General features: G+C 38.3%; 1 protein-coding gene across 4 annotated transcripts in view; it reads right to left on the reverse strand.

Moving 5' to 3' along the window:
• PXDNL (peroxidasin like) overlaps window positions 1-25,288 on the reverse strand; it is a 522,877-nt gene that overhangs the window by 244,191 nt on the left and 253,398 nt on the right. The window lies entirely within an intron of this gene.

Here is a 25,288-nt window from a genome sequence, read left to right on the forward strand (position 1 = left end):
TGACCTCATTGTTGTGTGCCTTTGAAACATGGACAGTCTACCAGTGCCATGCCAGGAAACTGAATTGCTTCCATTTGAACTATCTTAGGAAGATTCTGAGGAACATTTGGCAGGATAAGGTACCAGACACTTAAGTCCTTGCCAGAGCCAAACTGCCAAGCATTCAAACTATGTTTCAGAAAGCACAACTCCAATGGGCTGGCCACATTGTTCGAATGCAAAATGTACACTTGGCAAAAAGACTATTTTATGGAGAACTCACATGGGGCAGGAGATCACATGGTAGTCAGAAGAAATGATACAAAGACACTCTCAAGGTCTCTCTCAAGAACTTTGGATTTGACTGTGCAACATGGGAGACACTGGCACAGGACCGCTTAGCATGGCGTGCCCACATCAGAAAGGGTACTGTGCTCTGTGAGCAAAGCAAAAATGAAACAGCACAAAGGAGACGTAGGATGCCCAAACTTGGAGTATCCGCCCCAAATATTCACACGGACTATCTGTGCCCAACCTTTGGTAGAGCATTCCGAGCTCGTACTGGTCCTATCAGTCACAGTTGAATACATTGAAATTTCACTTTATCATGGTGATGTCATTTTGGTCCTCTTTGAGAATGAAGGACAACAACCAATGCTATCTCTCAAGGCCTGTCCAAGTTCATGTTTGTTGCTTCTATGATACTATATATCCATCTCATTCTCTACCATCCCCTTTTTCTTTTGCCTTCAATCTTTCCCAACATTAGCATCTTTTTCAATGAGTCCCATCTTCACATTATGTGGCCAACATATTTAAATTTAAGCTTTGGTATTTGACCTTCTAGTGAATAATCCAGTACATTAATTTATTTAAACACTGACTGATTTGATCATCTACTAAGTCATAGATGGGCTGTAATCTGCATTTGTGAAGGAAATTTTCACACTAATATATCCACACACTGACTAATGTTCAATTAGAGTGAAAATAATGTGAAAATTAAGATTTACTTTTTTTCGTCATCCAGGTTAACTGACCCCCTGAAGTCTAGCCATGAATGCTTAAGGGGACATTCATGGACCTAGAAGACAGTTGAATTTCCCCATTCTACTTCAAGAAAACCCAAGTCTTTTTGATGGTACTCTTACACAGTCCCTCTTAAATCAATTACATAAGTAATTCTTGAAAGTCACTGAAAATGTGACAAAAAGAAAAAAAAAATTCAGCACACCAAATGTAACTAGTGTTTTAAAAGATGTCAAGGATTTAATGACTTACATGTACACTCTACCCATATTAGGTAAAGCTGACCATTTTTCCACCAAAAAGAAACAGATTCATGTGAGGGGAGCTGATCTTTCCTCATGCTTTTAGTGTTCTCTTTAATTAGTACTTCACAAGCTATTTTGGCCAGAGAATGTTTCTGGGCTTAAAACATATTAAAGGAACCCATAAATGTTGTTTCCAGGAGATTTTGGATGTGAAGAATACCCTTAGGATAAAGAGGGGAGGGCAGGGTAGAAAATTTTGGGAGCAAAATAAAGGAAATTAAGCCTTCTTTAATTTTCTCCAAATGGTTGTGTCTAAGTACACATACACTTTTTGTTTTTGTCTTGAGGAGATCTGGATCTGTAATTTCATTTTTATGGAGAACTTGTGGTGAGGAAATGCAAATCTAGCAATGCAGATCAGCAAAGGCTGTACAACTGTAATATTGAGAGGTATTTGGCAGCACTTAGAGGTTAAGTGACTTGCCCAGGGTCACAAAGCCAGTAGGGATGAGAGGCCCATTAGGACTATACATATGAAAACTTATTGCTGAAATTATCATCTTTGACTGCAAACTCAGCATATGCAAAACAGCACCCAATTTAATTCCCCAAATCCAATCTTTCCTCTTAACTTCTCCACTTCTGTATATGAAGTGGTTCTTTGTATTGACCCAGTTTCACAAGCTTTTCCACTTTGGGCTGTCTATTCCATTTTTAGATAGCTTTAATTGTTAGGATATTATTATCTATATCAAGGCTAAATCTTGTTTTTCTTGATTCTTTCTTTTGTGGAGAAAGAACAAATGGAATCCTTTTTATACATGACAGCCTTTCAAATAGCTATAATGTCCCTTATGAGATTTGTTTTCATCCCTAGTTCCTTCAACTGATTTTTATATGGCACCGATGAGAGGTCCTTCACTCTCCTTGTTGTCCTTCTCTGGGTGCTTTCCAAGTTAATGATGACTCTCCTGAATTGTGGTGCCCCAAATACTCACATAATACTTCAGATGTTAGCATCCCAGGCCAGGGCAGGACTATCATAAAATTTCTTAGATAAGGCATAAAATCCTCAGTCAGGTATTTTAAATATGCTATAATATGCTCCTACTTTGCTTTCCAGTCTTATTTGGTATTACTCTGCTTAAAATATTCTTCACTTTAATCATACCTAGCTGCTTTCCATTGAAGAGATCCATCATCCAGGTCAAGTTCCTGAACTGCAGGTGTGCTGGACCCTTTTCCCTTTCCCCTCTATAGTATCTCACTTGGTGATCTCATCAGCTCCCATGGGTTCAAATATTTCTGTGCAGACAATTCCCAGATCTACATATTCATCCCTAACCTCTGCATTCTCATCTCATCAACTGCCTTTTGGACATCTCAAAATACATATCATTTAGGGATTTCAAACCCAACATGTTCAAAAGAGAACTCACAGTCTTTCTTCCCCAATTCTCCCCTCTTCTGAACTTCCCTATTTTTGAGAGCTATACGTATCTACCAGGAAACTAGGCTTTCAAACTAGATATCATCCCTAGTTCCTCATTCATATTCCCCCTACATGTACAATCCGATACCAGCTTGTCACTTCTACCTTCACAACATCCCTTATATACACTTTCTCCTCTCTATACACAACTACCACCCTGGTATAAGACCTCATCTCCTCATGCATTGACTATTGCAGTACCATTCTGGTTGACCTCAAGTCTCTTTCCACTCCAATTCATCCTTCACTCAGTGGCCAAAGTGGATTTTCTAAATGACAGGATTTATCATGTCACATACATGAGTGTATATACACACACAGACACACACACACACACATACACACACACACCCCTACTCAACAAGTTCTGGACGCTCTATATCACCTCCAAAAATCAAACACAAAATTCTGTTTGTCATTTAAAGTCATTCACAACCTAGCCCCTTCTTCTTACACTTTACTTCCCTCTATGTCCTCTATGACCCAGATACACTGGCATACTTATAATTCCTCCAACACAACATTCCAGTTCCCACCTTGAGCCTCTGCATTGACTACAGCCCACATCCATAATGCCCTCCCTTCTCATCTTTACCTCCTGCTTCCTTGATTTTCTTCAAGACTCAAAGTAAATTTCAGCATCTATAGAAGGACTTTTCTTCCCCCACCTCCACTTGGGGCTTCTCTTTGAGATTTCCTTCCACTTATACTGTATGTATATTCTATGTGTACAACATTTTTGTGGTTTTTGACTCCATCACTCCATTTCCTCCATTAGAATACGAAATCTGAGTGCAGGAATTCTTGGCCTCTTTTGTAATCCCAACACTGCACAGAGTATCTCTTGTTGACTGCTTGAATTACAAGACCCCATCACCCACCTCTGCATCTTTACACAAGTATATCCCTATGCCCTGAACACATGCCTTTGTTGTCTCTACTTAAAAGACTCCCTATCTTCATTTAAAGCGCAGCTTAGGTGCTAAATGAATTAGTAAGGTATAAAATGAAGGGATTTAATAAGACTGTCCTCCAAAATCCTGCCTAGTCCTAGATCTATTCTCCTTTAAAGACGTACACAGACCCTGTTCTGAAGGACCTTGAAAGAAAAGTGTTGTTAAGATTTCTAGAAGATACCAGCTTAGTCTACCTACATTTGTTTGTTTACTTATGTAAAGTTTAAAAAAAAATTAAGATAGCTTGAAGAATAAAGTACAAAGCACGATCAATTTATTAGTTAAGTACAAATTTAATCATAAAAAGAATCTCAGTTTCCCCAGGAAAGCAAAGACCCTAAAGGTGGGAGACATGTCATTCATACTTTTGGGGAGTACAGAAAATAGAAAGGCTAGTATCATAGATGGAATAAAATATAAGTGAATGGAAATTGGGCATGAAAACTAACAACAATGCCTTCCTTCTCTCCTGTGATGAAGAAGTGTTTATTGTTTGAGTCCAGCTACATCTGCAAGGAGAGAGATAGCAAACCAGACCTCTTTGGATAATAAACCACACACACTTGAAGGATAGCTTGGGGATGTAAAGATACTAGACCAAATTCTCTGATGTCCACCTGCATCCTTCAAGGGTAACAGATTCCCTTGACACAAGAATAGAACAGTGATTAGTAAAAGAACAAGATTTCTAAACTTCACTCGTTACAGGCCAGCTAAATTTCTGACTGAAGTTCAGAAACAAAGGTTCATGACTTAGGCAATTATGGGATAAAATCGAATAACTGTAAGTAGGATCATTTTAAAAAGATGCAAAATCAATCTGATTATTTCACTTATTAGTAATCTTCAATTTCAGTCCTTATGTTGCTTTGTTTTATTACTGTCTGAATTCATTTTACTTTGACCCTCAGTAGTGCATATAAATAACGTTCAGTATTTACTGTCAGCAACTATCAAATGGGATAGTCCCCTTGTTTGCGTAATTTAGGAAATTAACCTCATTTGAATACTCTTAAGGGTACATAATATAGTTATGGTAATGCTATATTTCTCAACCAAACATATATTCCTCTTTTAAATTTTAGTATGCACTATTAGTATGTACTAACATGATTAATTCCTCCTTCTCCCCTCAAATCCATTAACTGTGGGTCCTCAGGCCACCTAGTAAACAGAGGAAGCTGACTTTACCATTCTGTAAACTCCAAATTGAATTAGAACTAAGGGTACCTACACTTCAGTTAAGTAATATAAACCTTTCCAGCAGGCAAAAAGGTTGCACAAGCTCATCTCTCTCTTTTTAAAAAATTCCATTTGGTGTCAGGCTAAACTAAAGTCCTTCTAAACCCAAGCATATCTTTTCAAAGCAGTTCCCGGCATTAATCATCTCTCCTTCAACAATGATTTGGAAAAGGATTCACAAAATATTGGTTAGAAGTTAGGTTTCATCTAGCGTCTCTCTACCCCTATCTGGAAAAGTCTTTATATGACTTAACCCAACAGAAGTTTAATGTTACATATGAACAAATATTGAATGTTCCCTAATCTATTTTCATTAGAGATTATCTTCTAACCTTCCTATACTATAGTTATTTCAGCTCTCTGGTACTAGGAGCCATGAACCTGACTCATGTTTTCCTTTAATTCTTTATTCATCTTGGACATACAGTGAAAAGTGATTGCCAGAGATGTCAACTCCAACAATACAACGGCCATGGCACATATTTCCTCAAAATAGCCAAGAAGCATCTTTTCCATTACAAAAATATTTACGCATTTTTGACGAAGATTAAATTTATTTTAATCCAATCAAATCACTTTAGTGCATTAAGTAATGAGACATCACTCAAGTCATGCTGATAGTCAGGTTCCATAGAAATATTTTCCCATTGTAGAGATGAGAGCCAGCCCCCAAAAGATTTTAAAGAATCTTAGACGTAAAATCTTGGAGTTAGAAGGAAAGTTAGATGTGATATATTGTAACAAGGAAACAAGTACTCATATTTTCCTAGAAAGAAATATTTATTAAATAGAGCTTCAAAATTCTTTCCCTGGTGAACTGAATTTTGAAAAGCATATTTAGCTAGTGCCAAGGACAGTTCTTATTTTAGTTCTTTTTGATAAGGCCTTGAGAAAAGGACTTTAGGCATGTCAAACACACAGCATCTGTTTTCCCTCATGAGCCTTCATCACTGCTCATCAACTGTGAAGATTAACAGTGTAAACATTAAGAGGAACATGGCCATCAATTTGTTGTGTTCCCCTGACATACGCAGGTGAGCCACCCCTTGGAGAATTTTTATAAAACCTCTGGATTTTCCAGTCAAATGTGTTGTCCCACATAGTAGCAATGGAATTTGCTCTTTTTTTTTTTTTAATTCAGAGACACAGAAATTCAAGTTGGACACAAAAGGGAAGAAAAACAAAGAACGATCACCCACCAACTATTTTTATAGGATGCAGATGCACTTTGTTGTTTTTTTTTTTCTTGCAATATTATTTTGTGGTGACCAGGACCAAAGCCAGTAAGGACTCTCTTGTTGGCTCCTAATATCACTGGCTTAAGGAACATGTTTGTGGGTCTCCAAGGGAATAAAAGTTGAGTGGTCATTCAAGTCCCGCTCATAATTTATTTTAACCTAACATTAACCTAACACAGTGTTTATATTTACATAACCCTAGATTGTTCCTACTTGGACAGCCTCTAATCTCAGTTGAGAACCTAAACTCTCAATCATTTTATAAGTCAGGTTCCTTTTCTCAAGCTCTTTGTGTACCTTTATTTAAACTAAGTACCAGAGTTATTAGTGTACTTACCTATTTCCCCTACCACAGTGCAAGCACTTGGGGAGCAAGGACATTGTCTGAAATAACTTTGTATCCCTCAAAGGGTCTAACCACACTGTTATTCACAGAAGATTTTTTTATCTGTAAAGCTAAATTGAGTTTCTTTAATTCTCTTACTATTAGCACCCTCTAACTGTCCAATTTCTCTGATTATTTTTATATCTCTGTATGAAACTAACTCAGAATAGAATTTAATGTTTCTCCGGTCACAATGCCATAGTGCTAAAAAAATGATCAGGAGGTACCAAGAATAATACAATTTTTAGATCATCTAAAAACATTAGCTTAGCTTCTGGCATTCTGAATTTGATGTTCTTATCCAACGTACAATGACTGGACCTATACTTTGAAGAAGTGAATGGCTTTTGATCTTAACTTTCTTACCACAAACAAAGCCAGAACGAAGAAAAAATTGCAGTTCAGTGGAACCATGTCTTACAGGTTCTCAAAGAAAGTAGTTATTGGGATGACAGGATCACAGATTTTGAACCAAAAAAGAACTTAAGCCTCATTCAGTTCACTGTTGTTGTTCAGTCCATGTTCAGTCATGTCCATCTCTTCATGAACTCATTTGGCATTTTCTTGACAAACATAATGGTTTGCCATTTCCTTCTCCAGTTCATTTCACAGATGAGGAAACTGAGGCAAACAGGTTTAATTGACTTGCCAGGGTCACAAGCCAAATTTGAACTCAGGAAGATGAGTCTTCTTCCTGACTCCAGGACTAGTGCTCTATCCACTGTGTCATCTAGCTTCCCTTCTGTAGTTCATTACAGATAAGGAAATTGAGACACAGAGAGAGAAAGTGACAATCAAAACCACACAAGTAAGGATTTGAAACTAGTTCCTATGTCTTCAAATCAAGGTCATTGTCTCTACTGCGTACTCCCTCTGAAATTTCGTGGGGCAGGTTTTATCATTCACCAAAAGACAAAAAGAAATATAGTTTAATGAGATATTTTGTCATCATATTACAGTCCTCATGACAAGTACTTGCAAAAAGACCACAACAAAAACTATAGCTTATATACCAATATGTGTTTTAGAAGATAAAATGGTAAATAAATTATATGAAGAAATCAAGAATACTTTTCAAAATTAAACATAAATTGGACACCTAATGATTTCAACATAAAGATGGGAATAAATGAAGATGATGAACATGAAGATGACAGAAGACATGGTTGACTAAGAATGAGGAAGCAAGGTGGTTCAGGATACTGGACCTGGAGTTAGGAAGATCTCAGTTTAAAACCTGCCTCAGATTGAAACATCCTTTTTCACTTTATTTTTCTTGCCATTTTTTGTTTTGCAACATGGCTAAAATGGAAATGTTTTTTATGACTTCACATATATAAACTCATATCATACTACTTGTCTTCTGAATTGGAGGGGAAGGGGCTAGTGAGAAGAATATTTGCAACTCAAAATGTGAAAGAATAAAAGAAATAAATGAACGAATTTTAAAAAATTAAAAAAATAACAATAAATCCTGCCTATGCAAAGAACTCTCTGTCTGCCTCAGTTCCTTCATCTATAAAATGGGGAATGGGCTGAATAGAAACTCTTGATTGATGCTGTGATCATATCATAGAGAGAAGGAGATTACCTAGCTTAGTCACTGATCATCTTTTGTCTTTCCCTCTCTCCAATCACAGAGATTAAAGGGACAACCAAGAGCCTCTGATCCCACATTTCCTCCAGTAAGAGTCCAAAGCACATGCACCTCCCCATGGAGCCAAACCCCATGTGCTCAATTCAAAGGAAATGCTTCAAATCAACCCTCAACTACACAACTGTATTTCAAAATTGTTCACAAGAAAACCTCCTCCCATGATTTAACCTCCCAAAGTTGTAAGGTGTAATAGAAAGAACGCTGAATTTGGTGCAAATCAAGAACCTTGGTTTTGAGTCTCGGGCTCTGCCATTTATAGCTATCTGACCTTAAAAATATCATTTCTCCTTCTGGGCCTCTGTTTCCTTACCTATGAAATGAAAAGGTTGGATCAGATGATCTCTATGACCTCTTTCTTATATAAAGTTCTGTTCTTTGTTGTTGCACTTTAAATATCAAATTGGAAAAATTCTTTCAGTGCTAAATGTCTTCTCTATGTAGATCTCAGTGGATACTATATGGATACCTATGAAATACTAAATGAAGAACAGTTTTCTTGTCCTCCCCCACCCAAGACCTAAAAAGTTAGATGAAGTAAAAAACTATTTCTTTCTTCATTTGCGAGGATTATTTTTCTTTTGCTCTGAAAAAAAGTCAGAAGTCTCCCCAAGGAATAGGAACCTTACAGCTCTGAGAGCTCAAATTTAAATAGTTTCATACCACATGTTCTTCATTTTTCTAACACTGAAAGCTAGAAAAACCAGAAAAGAAAAACACAAGGAGCATCACACCTTCACAACAACACAATTCATCTCCCTCTGGGAAATTAAAGCACAATAGCCATAAGGAAATTTTGTTCAAGGATATAACAAACTATTAAAATATTTAAAAAGCAAATTTTTTAAAAAAATGAAATAACCAAAGTAAAAAAGATAAAATACCCAAATGGTGACATTTCCCAAGTTGATTTGCACGTTGTGCATGTTCTACAAGTTCTTGCTTCTTTCTGGATGGCATTCAAGGAATGGAATCTTAGCTGCAAATGCTTCCCTCTCATTCCCTTCTGCCCTTCCCCTAATTCTGGGCCTGATGCCAAACATGTGTACCAGTCATAAGTTATTTAATGCAGATAGTGATTAGAATAAATTTTTCCTTTTTCAAAAATAGATCATGGAAGACAGAAGGGGGAAAATGCCAGTAGAACAAAGACAGGCCATTCAAACTTATATAGACAAAACAACTGAGAGTTGTTAAGACTCTCCAGAGGTTAACTAGTCCCAGCCTTGCTTCCAGGCAGAACTGTTCAAAAACCCTTCAGGACTGCAAACTAAGTGTTATCACTCTTTATTGTTAATGGGAAGGACTTGCCATAGTCCCATCATTACTGAAAGTTCTCCCTAGCTTGACTCAGGTTTGCTTGCAATGGCCCTTCTTTGTCCTTTCTACCTCTCCAAAGCTGAGAGCCATCATATTTCAATGGGTCCTTCTTGCAGAAAGTCTTCCCCAAGTATTCCCAACCTCAAGCTTTCCCTTAACTATGAAAGCTCATGAGCCCATACCCTGTGTGTACTGTATAATACAGTTCTTAAATTTTCTGATACTATCTGGGTGACCCTGATAAAGTCACCAAGCCTCTATGGTCAAGTCACATGACCTATCTTAGACTGTTTTCTGCTCTGCAAAACTGTGTTAAGAACAGCACTGAGCAATAGGGTTGCTGTGAGGATCAAATTAGGTAACGTAAAGCACTTTACAAACATTATATAAATGCTCTATATAGCATGCTATGTAAATATTAGTTATTATTACCATTGTTGCTATTGTTATAATTAGTATTAGTTGTAATTTGTCTCATCCCCTCTGTTGCTGCATGTGTCTTATTTTCCCAAATAGATTATAGGTTCTTTGGGGGCAGGAGTCATATCTCGCCTTTCTGAATTTCAGTGGTGTTTACCCACCAAGCTTAGACATCAGAGCCAAAACTAGGTATGTTTACACCTGGAAGAAGGTCTACAAAGTGTAGATAGCACAAAGAATGTCCTCAGGTGAGTCTGGGATTAGGCAGAGAGAGACCTGGAAACCTGGCATAAAGTCAAGGATACCAAGGGATAGGGAACTCCCCCAGCCCACCATCTAGTAGCTTCTAATTCTAACTAATCGTTTTTAAATCATATCTTGGAGATGATATGATCTATGGCTGGAGGGAGGCACACGCCCACTCTGCACTGCACTTACTGGGCACAAAGCCTAGTTGTTGTCTCAGTAATGCTGAAGGACTGCAAATGCCATCAATATGCTTTTAATTCAGTGACCCTCTTGATTCAGAGCTTCGGGACAGAGACCTAATCACCTATCGTATTAGTAGCTCTTGTAGGACTGGAACTGTTGTAGGAAACTCTCAGATGAGGAAACTTCCTCCACTAATGCAGATTTCTACTTTCTCTGAAATTTATAGTCTTAGAGAACTGCCTAGAGTACAAACAGGTTAAGAGATTTGCTACGGGTTACAAAGCCAGCATGTCATATGTGGGACTTGAACTCAGATCTTCCTGGTTTGAGACCAGCTCTTGTAATAGGATATATAGATATAGACAGAAAATATAGAAATATGATATATAGATACATGATAGAGATATATAGATAGATACATGAGAATCACCTCACCTTCACTATCACCTGAGGAAGGAAAAGGCTACAAAGCCAGGCCCTGATTGCTTTGGGGATGGGGAATGTGCCTCCCTTGGCAGTGGCTTCAAGCTGTGTTGAAAAAGCTTCTGGTCACCTAGGGCCACAAAAGGTCTTACTTGAGTAGTGAAGTCACCCCATCGGGCCCTACTGAGTAAATACTTTTCCATCCGGAGATGGGGGCTGGGGACGGGAGGGATATGTCTATGTAAACTAAGTATGACTGCATTCTTGCTACATAGCCTGGTTACATTATGGCTAATTAAACTTCCTTTTATTAAATGTTAAATGGCTTGGAAGTGATTCCTTTCCTTCCACCATTGAAACTGAACTAAGTGGGCACAACATTGTGTTGGCCTCAACTGCCCTCTGTCCACTAGACCAGAGCTGCTCAGTAAATATGTAATAAACAATTGATTAATGCTCTCTTACTTATGGAGGACTGATTTCTTTTTTAAATACAGAGTTACAAAAGTCTATTAAATGCCTCCGAGTTTTCCATGCCTTGCACGTTTTAATTATAGGACACACATCTTCCTAAGGATAATTTTCACCGGACCAAATACACCACTGAATTGTAGTTGCATGCTGCCAAGTACACAACAAAGCCCATCTTTTCCTAACACAAATGCATTCCTCAGCGCCCCTTCACCGCCCCCACCAAATACTAAATATCTTCTGATCCAAAACATATAATTTATTTTCCCTTAGGCAAAAACAAACGAAAAAAATCTTAGGACAAATTGTGCTTTCAGCTTAAAAAGGAAAAGTACAATTGTTAGGAGGGTGTACTCTGGAATATTGGTTCACTTAAGGTGAATTTTAGAACTGAATTAACACTGAAAAACTAAAAGCGGAATTTTTCCTTTCTTGCATTCAATAGGCCAGAGACTAACTATAAAAGTACTTCTGCCAGTGTATATTTTGATTTCTGCCCAATGTTTTATAGACTGCTTTCAAATGTTATAAGATGCATTTTAACTCCACAATCAAATAGGTTCTTTTAGAAATATTATGGCATTTTCCTGATTTTTATATTGTCACTCATGAACTATTGCCATTTTTAAGAAAGTAAAGTTGAATAGCTTATTAGCAGATGAAATGAACATTAGATGAAACCATGTAAGCTAATTTCCCAATTGAAAAATAGCTCACGAGTGAAGGATGTTCCATGATCTGAGAAAGGGGCCAGGAATAAGGTCCTCAGTAGCCTCCCCTCCCCACCTAGCTAAGAAGCCACAAGGCAATCTGAGATCCCTTGATTCACTTCATAAAAGGAAGGCTGGCAGCAGCAACTGGATGCCCCTTTTCCCACCTTAGGGAGTTTGAATATCAACAAACCCCAAATACCCAGGTGTTCCCTCCAGTATGAATAAGCACCAGGTCCCAAACCTTGATCTGCACTGCAAGTCCAGGTTCCCTACTATCTCTCTCTTGGTTTTGGAACCCTTTCACCAGGTCTCCAACAGACCTAATCTGTTTCCATCATGCCTTGCTGCCCTTCGTATTGTGAATATTTCCCTCCAATAGAGAAGACTTGTTTTATTTTGTTTTGTCTCTGCTGACTCCTGCTTTGTGGTGCTCCATCCTTCCTTGGACAAACCTTACCTCAGAGACTGCATTAAGCCACCTTCTAGTCATTTGCAGTTCAGTTACTAAGAGTTCAAAAGAATTTGTGACAAGATTGATCCAATGTGGTTATTGACAGAAATACCCAGACCTCAAAAATGCCCATTCCTATTATCTAGTACATCTTGACAATCAAATCAGATTGCTTTACTGAGGCAATTTGCCTTTATTGACAAAAATAAAACTTTTTTGTCGGGTCTGATGGAATAATATAGACATAACCTAAATATCTCTAACCAACAAATACCTCAATTCTATAGACTTTAGGCACCTACTGTGAACAATGCTATGTATTTCATAGTGAGATGAATAAGGCAAGAGAGAAATAGAGTGAGAGTGAGAGCAGGAGAGGGAGGGAGGAAGAGAGAGAGAGAGAGAGAGAGAGAGAGAGAGAAATAGAGAGAGCAAAGAGGACTGGTGAAGGAAAACAAGGGTAAAGAAAACAAGAGGAGAAAAATCAGGGGGATAGTGGAAAGAGAAAAAGAAAAGAAGGCTGGGAAGGCACAATGAATGGAAAATAAGGAATACCTAATAAATCTTTATTCAGCAAAATACCTGTTGAAATAATGACAAAGGTAGAGAAGAGATAAGAGAAATGGAAGATCATTGATAGGGTTAAATCTCAAGGAACTGGAGAGGAGAGGGCAGTGTAGAGCTGAAATGGTTCACCAAAGGGCCAATGTGTGGAAGGGAGAAGAATTTAACCAGTACAGGGATAATGGCCTGGGAAAGAAATGAAGGGTAAAGAGATTAAAAAGTTATGAGGATGAATAGCAGATTTTATGATTGCAAGACAGAGGAAAAGCTTGAATGACAAAAAATTTTGGTCAAATAAAGGAGTTTCAAAGTTCATGAACATGGAAATAGTACATTTGTGTGTGATGATGAGGTCAAGGGTATGACTATGTTTGTACATGGTTCAGTAGGTTGAGGAGTAGGTAGTGAAATGTGTATGTCCAAGAACTGTTAGGTTAGGGTGTTTACATCAAAGTCTCCTCTTATGTCAGCAGCATTTGGGGAGAAGTGAAAGAATGTAAGCAACTTACTGAACTGGGGAAGAAAAAAGCACATTGTGCAGGTAGGTAGACAATGGCCATCAGAATCATCACTAGGTGATAAATACGGTTGAATGAACCTTGAAGGAAGAGAGATAACTGAGGATTCAACCTTAGATCATAATTTTCATTTTAAGTCATATTGTCTCCATCAGACTGTAAGTATCTTGAGGGAAGGGACTATGTATTTTTCATCTTTATGGTCTTAAAATTTAGCCTAATGCCTTGCACCCCTAACCAATTCAACTCTCCACTGTCCTCTTATTTTTAATTCCTTTATCCCTATCAAAAGATTTTTTCCTAACAAGCTTCAGTCTTAGATTGTTCCCACCAACCCCTTCCTTCATTCCTGCATATGATCTACTGAATGAAACTGAAGAAAATTATGAAACTATGTTGATAGTTATATAAATTTATGGCACATAATCTGAACTTAACTCCCAGGAAGTCAAGGCAATCTCTTTTACACTTCCCTAGCTGACTTACTATACCACTCACCACAGTGCCTCTCCTAAACCTTTTCATCCCTCCTCAAATCACCCATGGCTTCTACTCTACTCTCCCCACCTTCCAGGCTGAAAACCTTAACTCATATTTCACTGAAAATAATGAGAACATTTGCAAGAGTTCCCTCTCATCCAAGAAGGTATGGTGAAAAGACATTTCCCTCCATTTTCTCCTCCTTCACTCATGTCATACGAAAAGGTAGCTCTTCTGCTTAGAAAGTCAAATCCCTCTACATGCAAAAATGATTCCATTCCATCCTTTCTTTGCAGAATTCTGCCCCCTCTATCATCCCCACTCTTTCACTTATCTTCATTCTTTCCTTGTCTATGGGCTGCTTTCCCACTGCCAACAAACACGTGTCTTCACAGTCCTCGAAAATCTTCCCTTGATTCAGACATCCTTGTTAATATCCATGTCATCTCATGTCTTTCCTCCCTTTTGTGGCTAAACTCCTTGGGAAAGTCATCTACAAGAGGTTTCTCTACTTTCTTTCTTCTTACTTTCTTTTTAACTCTGCAGTCTGGCTTCTGACCTAATCATTCAACTGAGATTGCTGTCTCCAAAGTTACTAGTGATCTCTTCATTTCCAAACCTAATGGCGTTTTCTAACTCCTCATACTTCTTGACCTTCTGTAGCCTTTGATATTGTCCGTAAAGTTCTTATCTTTGATATTCTCTTCTCCCTAGGTTTTCATGGCACTGATCTCTCCTAGTTCTCTTTCTATCTGTCTAACCATTCTTTCTCAGTCTCCTTTATTGGATCTTCATGGAAGTCATGCCCATTAACCATAGGTGTTCTCAAGGTTCTCAGTGTTGGACTTTCTTCTCTTCTTCTATGCTATTTCACTTGATGTTCTCATCAGCTACCATGGATTCAACTATACTATATGCTGAGGTTTTTTAGATTTATTTATCTAGTACTAACCTCCCTCCTGACCTAACATCTCAAATTGAATATCCCACAGACGTCTTTAACTCCATATGTCCAAAACTGAACTCTGAGACCACCTCCAGTTTACCTTGTATAAGTACATAGTTGTTTGCATGTTGTTCCCCACATCACACACACACACACACACACACACACACACACACACACACACACACACACTGAATTAGAATGGGAGCCCTTCAGGGCAAGAAGTTTTTGCCTTCTTTATATCCGCAGCATTTACCATATGGTGCCTTTCACAAAGTAAATACTTAATAAAAGCTTATTGACTGACTGATTGAATATATATCACAATATTTATAATATCCTTTTTTGCAGTAACAAAAAACTGTAAACAAAATAGATGCCCATTAATTGGGGAATTGGCAAATAAACTGTGGTCCATGGATTTAACAGAAACAATCCACATGAAGAACATGAAGAAGGACGTGAAGATTTACATGAACCAATTAAAAGAAAACAGTATATATAACACAGTGAATACAACACAAAGGGAAACAACAGCAAAATGAAAGTGAATGTTGTTTAATTATAATTAATAAGCTTGGCCCTGAAGAAAAGATGAGAAAAATACATTCTTCCCTTTTTTAAGTTGGGGAGGAGGATGACATATGCATGTAGAATATTAAATATACTTCAGATCTGTTAATATGTTAATTGATCTTGCTGAGAAGCTTTTTTATTCTTTTTTTGTCTTTTATTACAAAGGATAGTCTTCCAAATCGATGCAAAAAAAAGTGTACATGAAAAAAAGAAGGTGATATAAAAAACAAAAGGTCAATTGTTTTTAATCAAACAAATCCTTGCCTCTTCTGGAATAGAAAATTACTGAAGTGTTAATGATGATCATTGCATTACTGTTTGTCAACAAAAAAAAAATTACAGACAATACCAGAAATTAAAGAGAAGCCACAATGGCACTTTGCGCCAGCTTTTACATCTGCATTCATTGACTTTTGGTTGTTTTTGTTTGTTTGTTGGCTGGGTTTGTTTTAAGTTTTTATGATCTAGATTACGGAGGCATCAAGATAGTACAATCAACAGAGCACTGGACTTGAAGTCAGGAAGACCTGAGTTCAAATCCAGCTTCAGACACTTACTAACTGTGCAACCCTGGACAAATCACCTAACCTCTCTCAGCCTCAGTTTCCCCATCTATAAAATGGGAATAATAATTATGAGGATCATATAAGACAATTGTAAAGTGCTTTATAGACCTTAATAATCTAAATGAAAGTTAGTTATTATTAATATTGCCTTATTTACTAGAACTTTTTAGTTTAGCTTATTTACTTCTCAAAGCTTTTAATATTAGTCCTTTGTATTCTTTCAGTTAATGAAACCAAATGTTTGTAGAGATGGTTCTGGAGGTGAAGAGTAGCTATTTCAGTTTCAATCAAACTATAATTAGATATTTTTATTATTTTCCTTAACAAAATTCATATACACGTAAAATAAATTCTTCTCTCTCTGGTCCTATGCTCTTACAATCTATTTGGAAATAATCCCTTAGGAAATACTATTACGAGACTATTAATATTGGTCATCTCTGCTTTCATAGCATTGTGGCTAATTTTCCTCTTCGTATTATCCTTAATTTCTTTTTAAAGTAGGATCTTTAAAATGGGAGAATAAAAAATAAAGATAAGAGACAGTCTATATTTCAGATATTAGTAATATTGATATGAAGATTAATGAAAAGGGTGTTTTTAATTGAATTCATTTCCGTAAGATCATCTGGATAAAATGAGGTGAGATAAAAATTAAGTGAAAATCACAATAGAGGGTAATGACTGTTTTTCTTGCAACTGAAAGAAAATATCAAGATATACTGTAATGGAAAGAACAAGAAAGGAAATATGGGGTCTAGTTTCATGCCATTAATTATTACAATAATTGGGGAGTATGTTCCCTGAGAATCAACTTTTGGCCCTCTTCTCCTTTCTCTAGATTCTTACCTTCAATAATTTCATTCATTCTCACACCAGCTTCAACATGGAGATGATTCCTAAACTTTTGTCTCCAGACTAACCTTCCTTCATTCCCTTTCTGGCTCTGCTTCTGAATCTCCAGGATGAGAAGATAGCTGAAGAGTGGTGGGAAAGTCTGGAGAGTCAGAAACAGTCATAAAGGAAATGAAGGATGACCAGATGGAGCACCTTTCCATCCTGCTGGCCCTCTTCTCACATTGGCGATTTCCTCCAGAGCCTGCATTTTGGTAAAAGACACAGGCCATCCCTTTTTTCCCTTCTCTTTTCTACTTCTGACTCTCTAGACTTTAACACCAACAGCCCCGTTTCCCCTTCCCTTTCACATTCCTTGTACATTGCCTTCCTCCTTTGGATTGTAAGCTCCTTGAGGGCAGAGTCTATCTCTTGCCTCTTTTGTATCTTCAGCACTCAGCACAGTGCTTGGCACATAGTAAGTACTCATTAAATGCATGTTGCTTGCCTCTCTTCTGAGCTCTAGACCCAGATTTCCATCTGCCTAAAGGGAAGTTCCTCTATGATGACCTTTAAATTCCACATGTCCAAAACTGAGCTTTTCATCTCAACCAGTTCCTCTCCTCATTATTTCAGTGTGTGGTATCACTACTGATTCAATTTTCCACACTGAAATCTTGCAATTATTTTTGATTCTTTGCTCTCCTTATCCTTCATATAATCAGGTACCATGTCTTATAAATTTTCCTCCTGAAACTTTTCACACATTCATTTCCCCTTCTCTATTCCCTCTGTTACCACCCTAATGCAGGCTCGTATCCCATAGTCATTTGAACTGTTGCAACAACTTCTTGACCAGTCTTTCCACTTCCACTCTCTTCCAATACATCTTTCATACCAGAATATCAGCTAGAATAATCTTTACTATGCACAGATCTGTTCATGGAATGCCTCTGCTCAAAAATCTTCCAGGTCTCCCTACTGCCAAATTAATAAAGCTCCTCCATCTGGCATTGCCCTATCTTTGCAGCCTTATTGAACACTATTCCCTTCCATGCACACCATGCTGCAGAATATGTTTCTCCTCCCCAAACCTGATCAGCATGGTCCCACCTGTGTGTCTTTAATCTCACTCTTTATTGTGCCACAGATATCCTCTCTTTTGCTTTTTATCTGGTGAATTCTTGTCCAAACTGAGAAACCTACCAAAAATATCACCTCCACCAAGAAACTTCCTGTGATGACCTTCCCTCACAGAGACTTCACATAGACCTTTGTTTTGTCCTATGCTAAATATTTAAAGCACCATAAAGAAGTATCTCACATGGTATTGTTCTTACGGAACATATCATCTAATGAGAACGATAAGACATGAACATTAATACAAATAACTACTCCCAAATAACCATAACTTCCAGCATATTCTGAAGCTAAAATGAGAAGAAAATGCATACATTTCTATGTTACTTCAGAGTGCAAAAAAAAATTATTTCTAGTTTTGAGGAGAAGGAAGTTAGAAAAGAAGTCAAGAAAGGTTTAACGGCAGCTAGGTGACACAGTAGATAGTGAACTGGATTTAGAGTCAGAAAGGCCTGAGTTTGAATCCTGCCCCAGACACTTATTAACTGTATGACCCTGGAGAAGTCACTTAACCTCTGTTTATCTCAGTCTTCTCATCTGTAAAGTGGAGATGACAATACACCTACCTAACAGGACTGTTGAGAAGATCAAATGAGATTAAATACATAAAATGCTGTGCAAATCTTTAAGCATAGTATAGCTAAATATGACGATGATGTTACTGATGGCAGCGGAGGAGACATTTAAGTTGGGCCTTGAATTAATTTCCATTCAATTAGTCAAACATTTATTAAATACCTACAACATATGGGACCTAGTGCTAGGCCCTGGAGATACAAGGACAAAATCAAAACCTGTCTTTGGACTCAAGGAGCTTACATTCCGGTGTGATTTTATTTTAGACATGTTTGAGATAACTTCCTTTGGTGGAAATATGCAGAAGATAGTTGGAAATATTGATCTGGAGCTCAGGACAGACTCACTAGCTGTAAATACCCTAAAAGAAAGGCATGAATATAGCAGTCATAGAATATAGATCCTCTCCATCCACCCAAACGTGGAGACTCTCACCTAGAGAAGGAGAATGTAGAGAAAAATAAAAAGATGACTGAAAAAATCAACGTCTGGAGGAAGAAGAAAAAGGCAATAAGTGAGAGGCAAAAAAGAAAAAGCTACAATGAAAGTGATCCACAGCCCCCAAAGGAGTTTTAAGAATTCACCAGTGTCTGCTTCAAAATCATGGAAAAATAACATATCTCAAAATAAGAAATAGGAGAGGACACTCTCATTGCTCCTTTGTGGAGCTGAGAGGTTCACAGGTACTGCACATTGCCTGTTTCCGGATTTTTTAATGCCTTAATCAGTTGTACTTTTTTTCCATTTATTTTTCTTCAATTTGTTATTGATGCTTTTGATTTTGTCTTTAAAAACCACTATTTGTTATATGTGGTAGCTGTCTGGGAGGGAGAGAGGAAGGGATACTGGAGAAAACTATGGTGGTGTCATAAACAAAAGACCTCAATAAAAACTTTAACAAAGAATTAACCATGTCAAACACTATAGTTAGGACACAGGACTGGGATGAAGAAGAGGCCTTTGGGGCTGCAGATTAAGGATCTGTCATTATTTACTATCATCATCATGACCTTTTAAAAGGAGGGATATTCAAGGGCCAGGAACAGAAATGAGGCCTTAGTAGGTTGAGAAGTGAGTAAGCAATGAGGGTTATGAGATGGCAACGTTCACTACTCTTTTAAGAAGTTTGTAGGAGAAACAAAGGAGAAACACAAGTTGGTAGTTTGAGGTTGCAACAAGTTTAAGGGAAAGGTTATTGGGGTTTTTTGCGGGGAGGGGGAATAGGAGAAACCTGCACATATTTGTAAGAAGAGAAGAAGGACTTCTCTCTTCCAACAATGTCCAGGGGTGAGGGAGTAGTTCACTCATGGAGTTGCATCACACAATAATTGAGGAGAGGTCTAAAGATGCCTGCCTCCCTCCTTAGACTCTGTGAACCCAAGAAATGGGCTTCAGATGTTGGGTTTCTTTTGTTCATCCATTTCAGTCCTAGTTCAGGGAGAGGAATTCCAAAAATCAGGAACTAGCACTATGGAGACCTCAGAATCCAGGCTGGGTGTTACAGGAAGCCCAGTAGGGAACTCCTAAGAAAGCCAGGATCCCAAGAGGCAAGGGGGAGGGGGAAGAGACAGAGACCTCCTTTGGATGTGGAATACGATGGGGCTAATGCTATGTAGTAACTGAGTTAGACTGTGTACCTAATTCCCCTCTCCTGCCCAGAGACTAAATATACATATATATGTGTGTATATATATATAATATACATATATATGTATGTATGTATGTATATATATATGTATGTGTGTGTTTGTGTGTGTGTGTGTGTATGGTAAATAAAGGTATAGTGGGGGATTCTACCACAGATGTTGAGGGAATACTGGCATGTTTGTTCTTGCTATACTTTTGAAGTAAATATTCCTTCATAAAAGCTTTAAAAAAAGAATGAAAAGAAGAGGAGAAGGAAGAGAAAAAGAAGCCAATGTAATGGAAAAGGCAAGAAAAAGGATAACTGAATGAGGAAGGCATGGTAGGAAATGAAAGGGAGAGCAGTAAAAATGATACACCCACTGTTAATACTGTCATTGGTGATAGTTTCGAATAAAAGGTAGAAAACATCATAGAATAAACATAAAAGTTTTAAACTTTCTATGAATTTTAAAGTAATAAAATCCTGTATTTTTTTACTGGTGAATGCTCATATATCTCCGTGAATGTAAGAAAGAAAAAAAAGAATCAATGATGAGAAGGAGTAAAAAGCAAAGATAATGTAGCAAGCTTATGAACTATGGCGTCAATCCAAGGATTATAGAAACCTTCAAGACATAAAACATTAAATTATCTCTGCTGTGATTCAAAACAATTAAAGGGAGAAATACCATTAAATGGGTGTTGAGCTGCTGCAATCAATGGTGCTTAGCAACAATCAGATGTTCAGTTGTAAGGCAGGGACTGGTACATGCACAAAAAGGCCTCAGTGTGCTCAAGTGATGCCAATTCCCAGCGTAGAAAGGCTGGAGAGCTGGCTTCTAGAAGAATCGTGATGATTCATAATAAGTGTCTTGGACAAATTGAGGAGCATTCACATACATTCTATAATTAGTTCTCTTTGGCTAAGCACATGATTAAGAGAAGCCATTTATACTGACTGTGTAGCTAGAACTGGGAACATCTTCAGTGAAGGTCTTAGTCTCAGTCATTTGCTTGGTTGCTGGTTTGCACTAATGGTATCTGAAGGGAAGCAACGCTATAAGCAGAAAGGCCCTGGGCCTATGTAAAAGAGACCACAACCCTTGTACGCTGCATTCTTTTTTGTAAGTCAGTCAAGAGCCATTTATGAAGCACCTACTATGTGCCAGGTACTAGAAATACAAAAAAAAAAAATGATAAAAGACAGTCCCTGCTCTCAAGGAGCTCACAATCTAATGGAGGAGAAAACATGGGAACAGCAATATACAAACAAGCTACATAGCAGATAAATTTGAAATAAACAACAGAGGCAAGGCACTAGAATTAAAGGAAATCACAAAATCCGCCCTATAGAAGGTGGTATTTTAGCTAGGACTTCAAGGAAGCCAGAGAAGCCAGGAGGTAAAGATGAGGAGGGAAAGCATTCCAGGTCTTTCCGTTTTGGACATATAAACACAAGGATGATCATATCCTTCATTTTGCCATCACCCACCAGTGTACTATTTCTATTTTTAAGAATTCCAAAATCCCCTCATCTGCCCACAATCTATTGGCTCTCTACCTCTGCCTCTATCTTCCTTTAGCAAACCCTGCACTTCATTCTTCAAACAAAGGCACAGAAAATCCCACAACCATATGAGTGGGTCCACTACAAATTTACATCATGTAATCTCAACCTACAAATATAGTAGGTAATCCTACTGCACCTTCCTCGTTATCTTACTATCCCACCCTGGGGCAGCTAGATGATACAGTGGATAGAGCACCAGTGCAGGAGTCAGTAGGACCTGAGTTCAAATCTTACCTCAGACACTTGACACTCACTAGCTATGTGAACTTGGGCAAGTCACTTAACCCCACTTGCCTCATCCTGGGTAATCTCCAGTCATCCTGATGAGTATCTGGTCACTGGATTCAGATGGCTCTGGAGAAGTGAGGCTGGTAATCTGTATAGCCCTCCCTCACTCAAAACAAAGTCAAGTGCAAGTCATGTCACCATTTCTCTGATGGCATGGTCTTCTTTGGCAACGAAGGTCGAACACATGCACAATCCCACCCTCCATAGCAGCTCTTCTGAACTTTTTCATCTCTCCTCAAACCTCCCATATCTCCTCATATGTACAGAAAAACATGAGGCCATTTGTCTTGAACTCTCTCTTCCTCATCTCATATCACTCAGATGTCTTATGTCATCATTTCAGTTCTTTTCACTCAGTCTCACATGAGGAAATTACCTTACTCCTTACCAAGGCCACTCACTCCTTACCAAGGCCCTCTAGTGATCCCATTATATCACATCTCTTTCCACAGATTGCCCCCTCTGTCGTCCCCACTCTTCCACTTATTTTCAGTCTCTACCTATCTACTTTCTCTACCTACTGCCTACCAATACGCCCCCTTCCTCCTCAAAAATATTTTCATTTGATCCTTCCATCTCTGATAGCTATCATCCTATACTTCTAAATTCCTCTAAAAGGTCATCTACAATAGATGTATTCACTTTCTTTTTCTCACTCTTTTTAACTCCTTAAAAATCCTACTTCCAACCTAATCATTCTGCCGAAACTGCTCTCTCCAAAGTTACCACTCATCTCCTAATTGCCAAATCCAACGGCTTTTTCTGAATCCTCATTCTCCTAAACCTGGCTGCAGTCTTTAACCCTGTTGATTACCTTTTCCTCGTTCTCTCTAGATTTTGGGGATGCCAATCTTTCCTGGTTCCCCCTGCCTATCAAACTACTCCTTCTCAATCTCCTCATTAAGATTATAGCCTCTAACCATAGGTGTCCCACAGGGCTCTGTCCTGGGACCACTTCTCTTCTCTTTCTATACTACTTCATTTTTATGGACTACTTCACTTCATTTTATCAGCTCCCATGAACTTAATTACCATCTCTATGGTAATTATTCTCAAATCTATCCTGTCCTGACTTCTCGGCTGACCTCCAATATCACGTCTCCAGCTGCCTTTCAGACACCTCAGACTGATTGTGCAGTTCAGTTCATTTGTTTTTCAATTGTGTCCAACTCTTCATGGCCTCATATGGGGTTTTCTTGGCAAAGATACTGAAGGGATTTGCCATTCCCTTCTCTAGCTCATTTTACAAATTAGAAAACTGAAGAAAACAGTGACTTGCCTGGGATCACACAGCTAATAAGTGTCTGAGGCAGGATCTGAACTCAGGAAAGTGAGTCTTCCTGACTCCAGGCCAGTCACTCTATCTTCCATACCCCCTACCTGCCTAAAGTACAGTGCCCCATGTGAAGATGTCCAGTAAATATCTTAGACTCAATATGGCCAAAACAAAACTTATTCTTTTTCCTCCTAAATCCTCCTGTCCTCCTAACTTCCCTATTACTGTAGAGGGTAATACCCTCCTCCAGTCCCTCAGGCTTCCAGCTCAGGTGTCACTCTCAACTTCTCACTGTCTCTCACCTCCTATATACAATTTGCTTTCAAATCCTGTTTATTTCACATCTGCAAAAGCTCTTAACCATACTCCCGTCTCTCCTCTGACACTGCCACCACTCTGAAGTATGCTTTCAATACGTCACATGTGAATTACTTTAATAGATGGCTGGTGGATCTGCCATCCATCTTCTATTTAGCTACAAAAGTGACATGTGTAATCAAGGCCTCCACCTCACTCAAAAAACTTTAATGACTCCCTATCACCTCCAAGAGCAAATACAAAATGTTCTGTTTTGCATTCAAAGCCCTTCATGAACTAGCCCCCTCCTACCTTTCCAGTCTTCTTTATACCATACTCCTTCCCAGGTACTCAGTCCATCCTCCACTCAACTGTGAATATGATTTTCTACATAGTGACACTGACATTCCATCTCTCAGCTCTGGGACTTTTCTCTGGCTGTCCCCTTTTCCTGGAAAACTCTCTCCTCAACTCCACATACCAGCTTCCCTGACTTCCTTTAAGTCCTGACTAAAATCCTAATTTCCACAAGAAGCCTTTCCCAAATCCTCCTAAATTTAATGTCTTCCCTCCTTTAATTATTTTTCTACTTATTCTGAACGTAGCTTGTCTACATATTTTTGTCTGCTTGTGGCCTCTCTCTTTAGACTGCATGCTCTTTAAAGGCAAAAACTGTCTTTTGCTTTTTTTTTTTTTTTTGGTATCCCCAGTACTTAGTTCATTGTATGACACATAGTAGGCACTTTATAAATTGTTACTGACTGACTGATCAACATATTGAATTAAAGATGTCTACAGTATACCCAGTTCTAGTTGTACAATAGGCAGTTGATGGTGGGAGAATAACATCCTGCCCTACAGTGAACTTTGTGATGACTCTCCAGCAAAAGAATGGGCATTGAGACCTTGCTATTTCAGAGTTATTCATTGCCTTGGTTATATCATGTGCTTTGCCTCCACTGTATTTTAAGTTCATGCCCACTCTCTGCCATCTCCACCCTATATTCTATCTAACTTTGTGGGAGGTGTGCTCCTTGTTTCTGGGGCTGGGAGTGGTGCTAGATAACTTCCTGTTCTTGAGAAAATGTCTTTTCTAAAGTTTATTGGGTCTTCCGGCTGACTGGTAAGAAGAAGCATATCAGTTGAAGCTTATGAGCTATTATGTTTGGAGCAGTCAATCATAAGGTTATCCCTCTTAGAACTTCAAATAATCAACCACCCTCTGTGTACTCCAAATGAGAGAGTGATCCAAGAGCAGGGATTATACCTAAAGCTGGACAACTGCCATATTTCTACCTACTGAAATCTTTCTTTTCTTTCAGGGTCCACCTCAGGGGCAACTTCCCCCATGATGTACTCCCTGGTAGAAATTGATCCATTCCTCCTTTCTCAAAACTTTCAAAGCTTTTCATTTGACCTCTCCTGTCATAGATCATGGCATAAATCTTGTATCATTACAACTATTTTTATTTTATTTATTTTCATACAGCCTCACTTCCCTTATTAAATTACAAATTCCTTGAAAGGAATAACTGTATCTTTGTTCATCTTTTTGACCCGAGTGCCTACTGGAGGCCCCAT

Source organism: Notamacropus eugenii, chromosome 4 (genome assembly GCF_028372415.1).
Source record: "Notamacropus eugenii isolate mMacEug1 chromosome 4, mMacEug1.pri_v2, whole genome shotgun sequence".
Lineage (NCBI taxonomy): Eukaryota > Metazoa > Chordata > Mammalia > Diprotodontia > Macropodidae > Notamacropus > Notamacropus eugenii.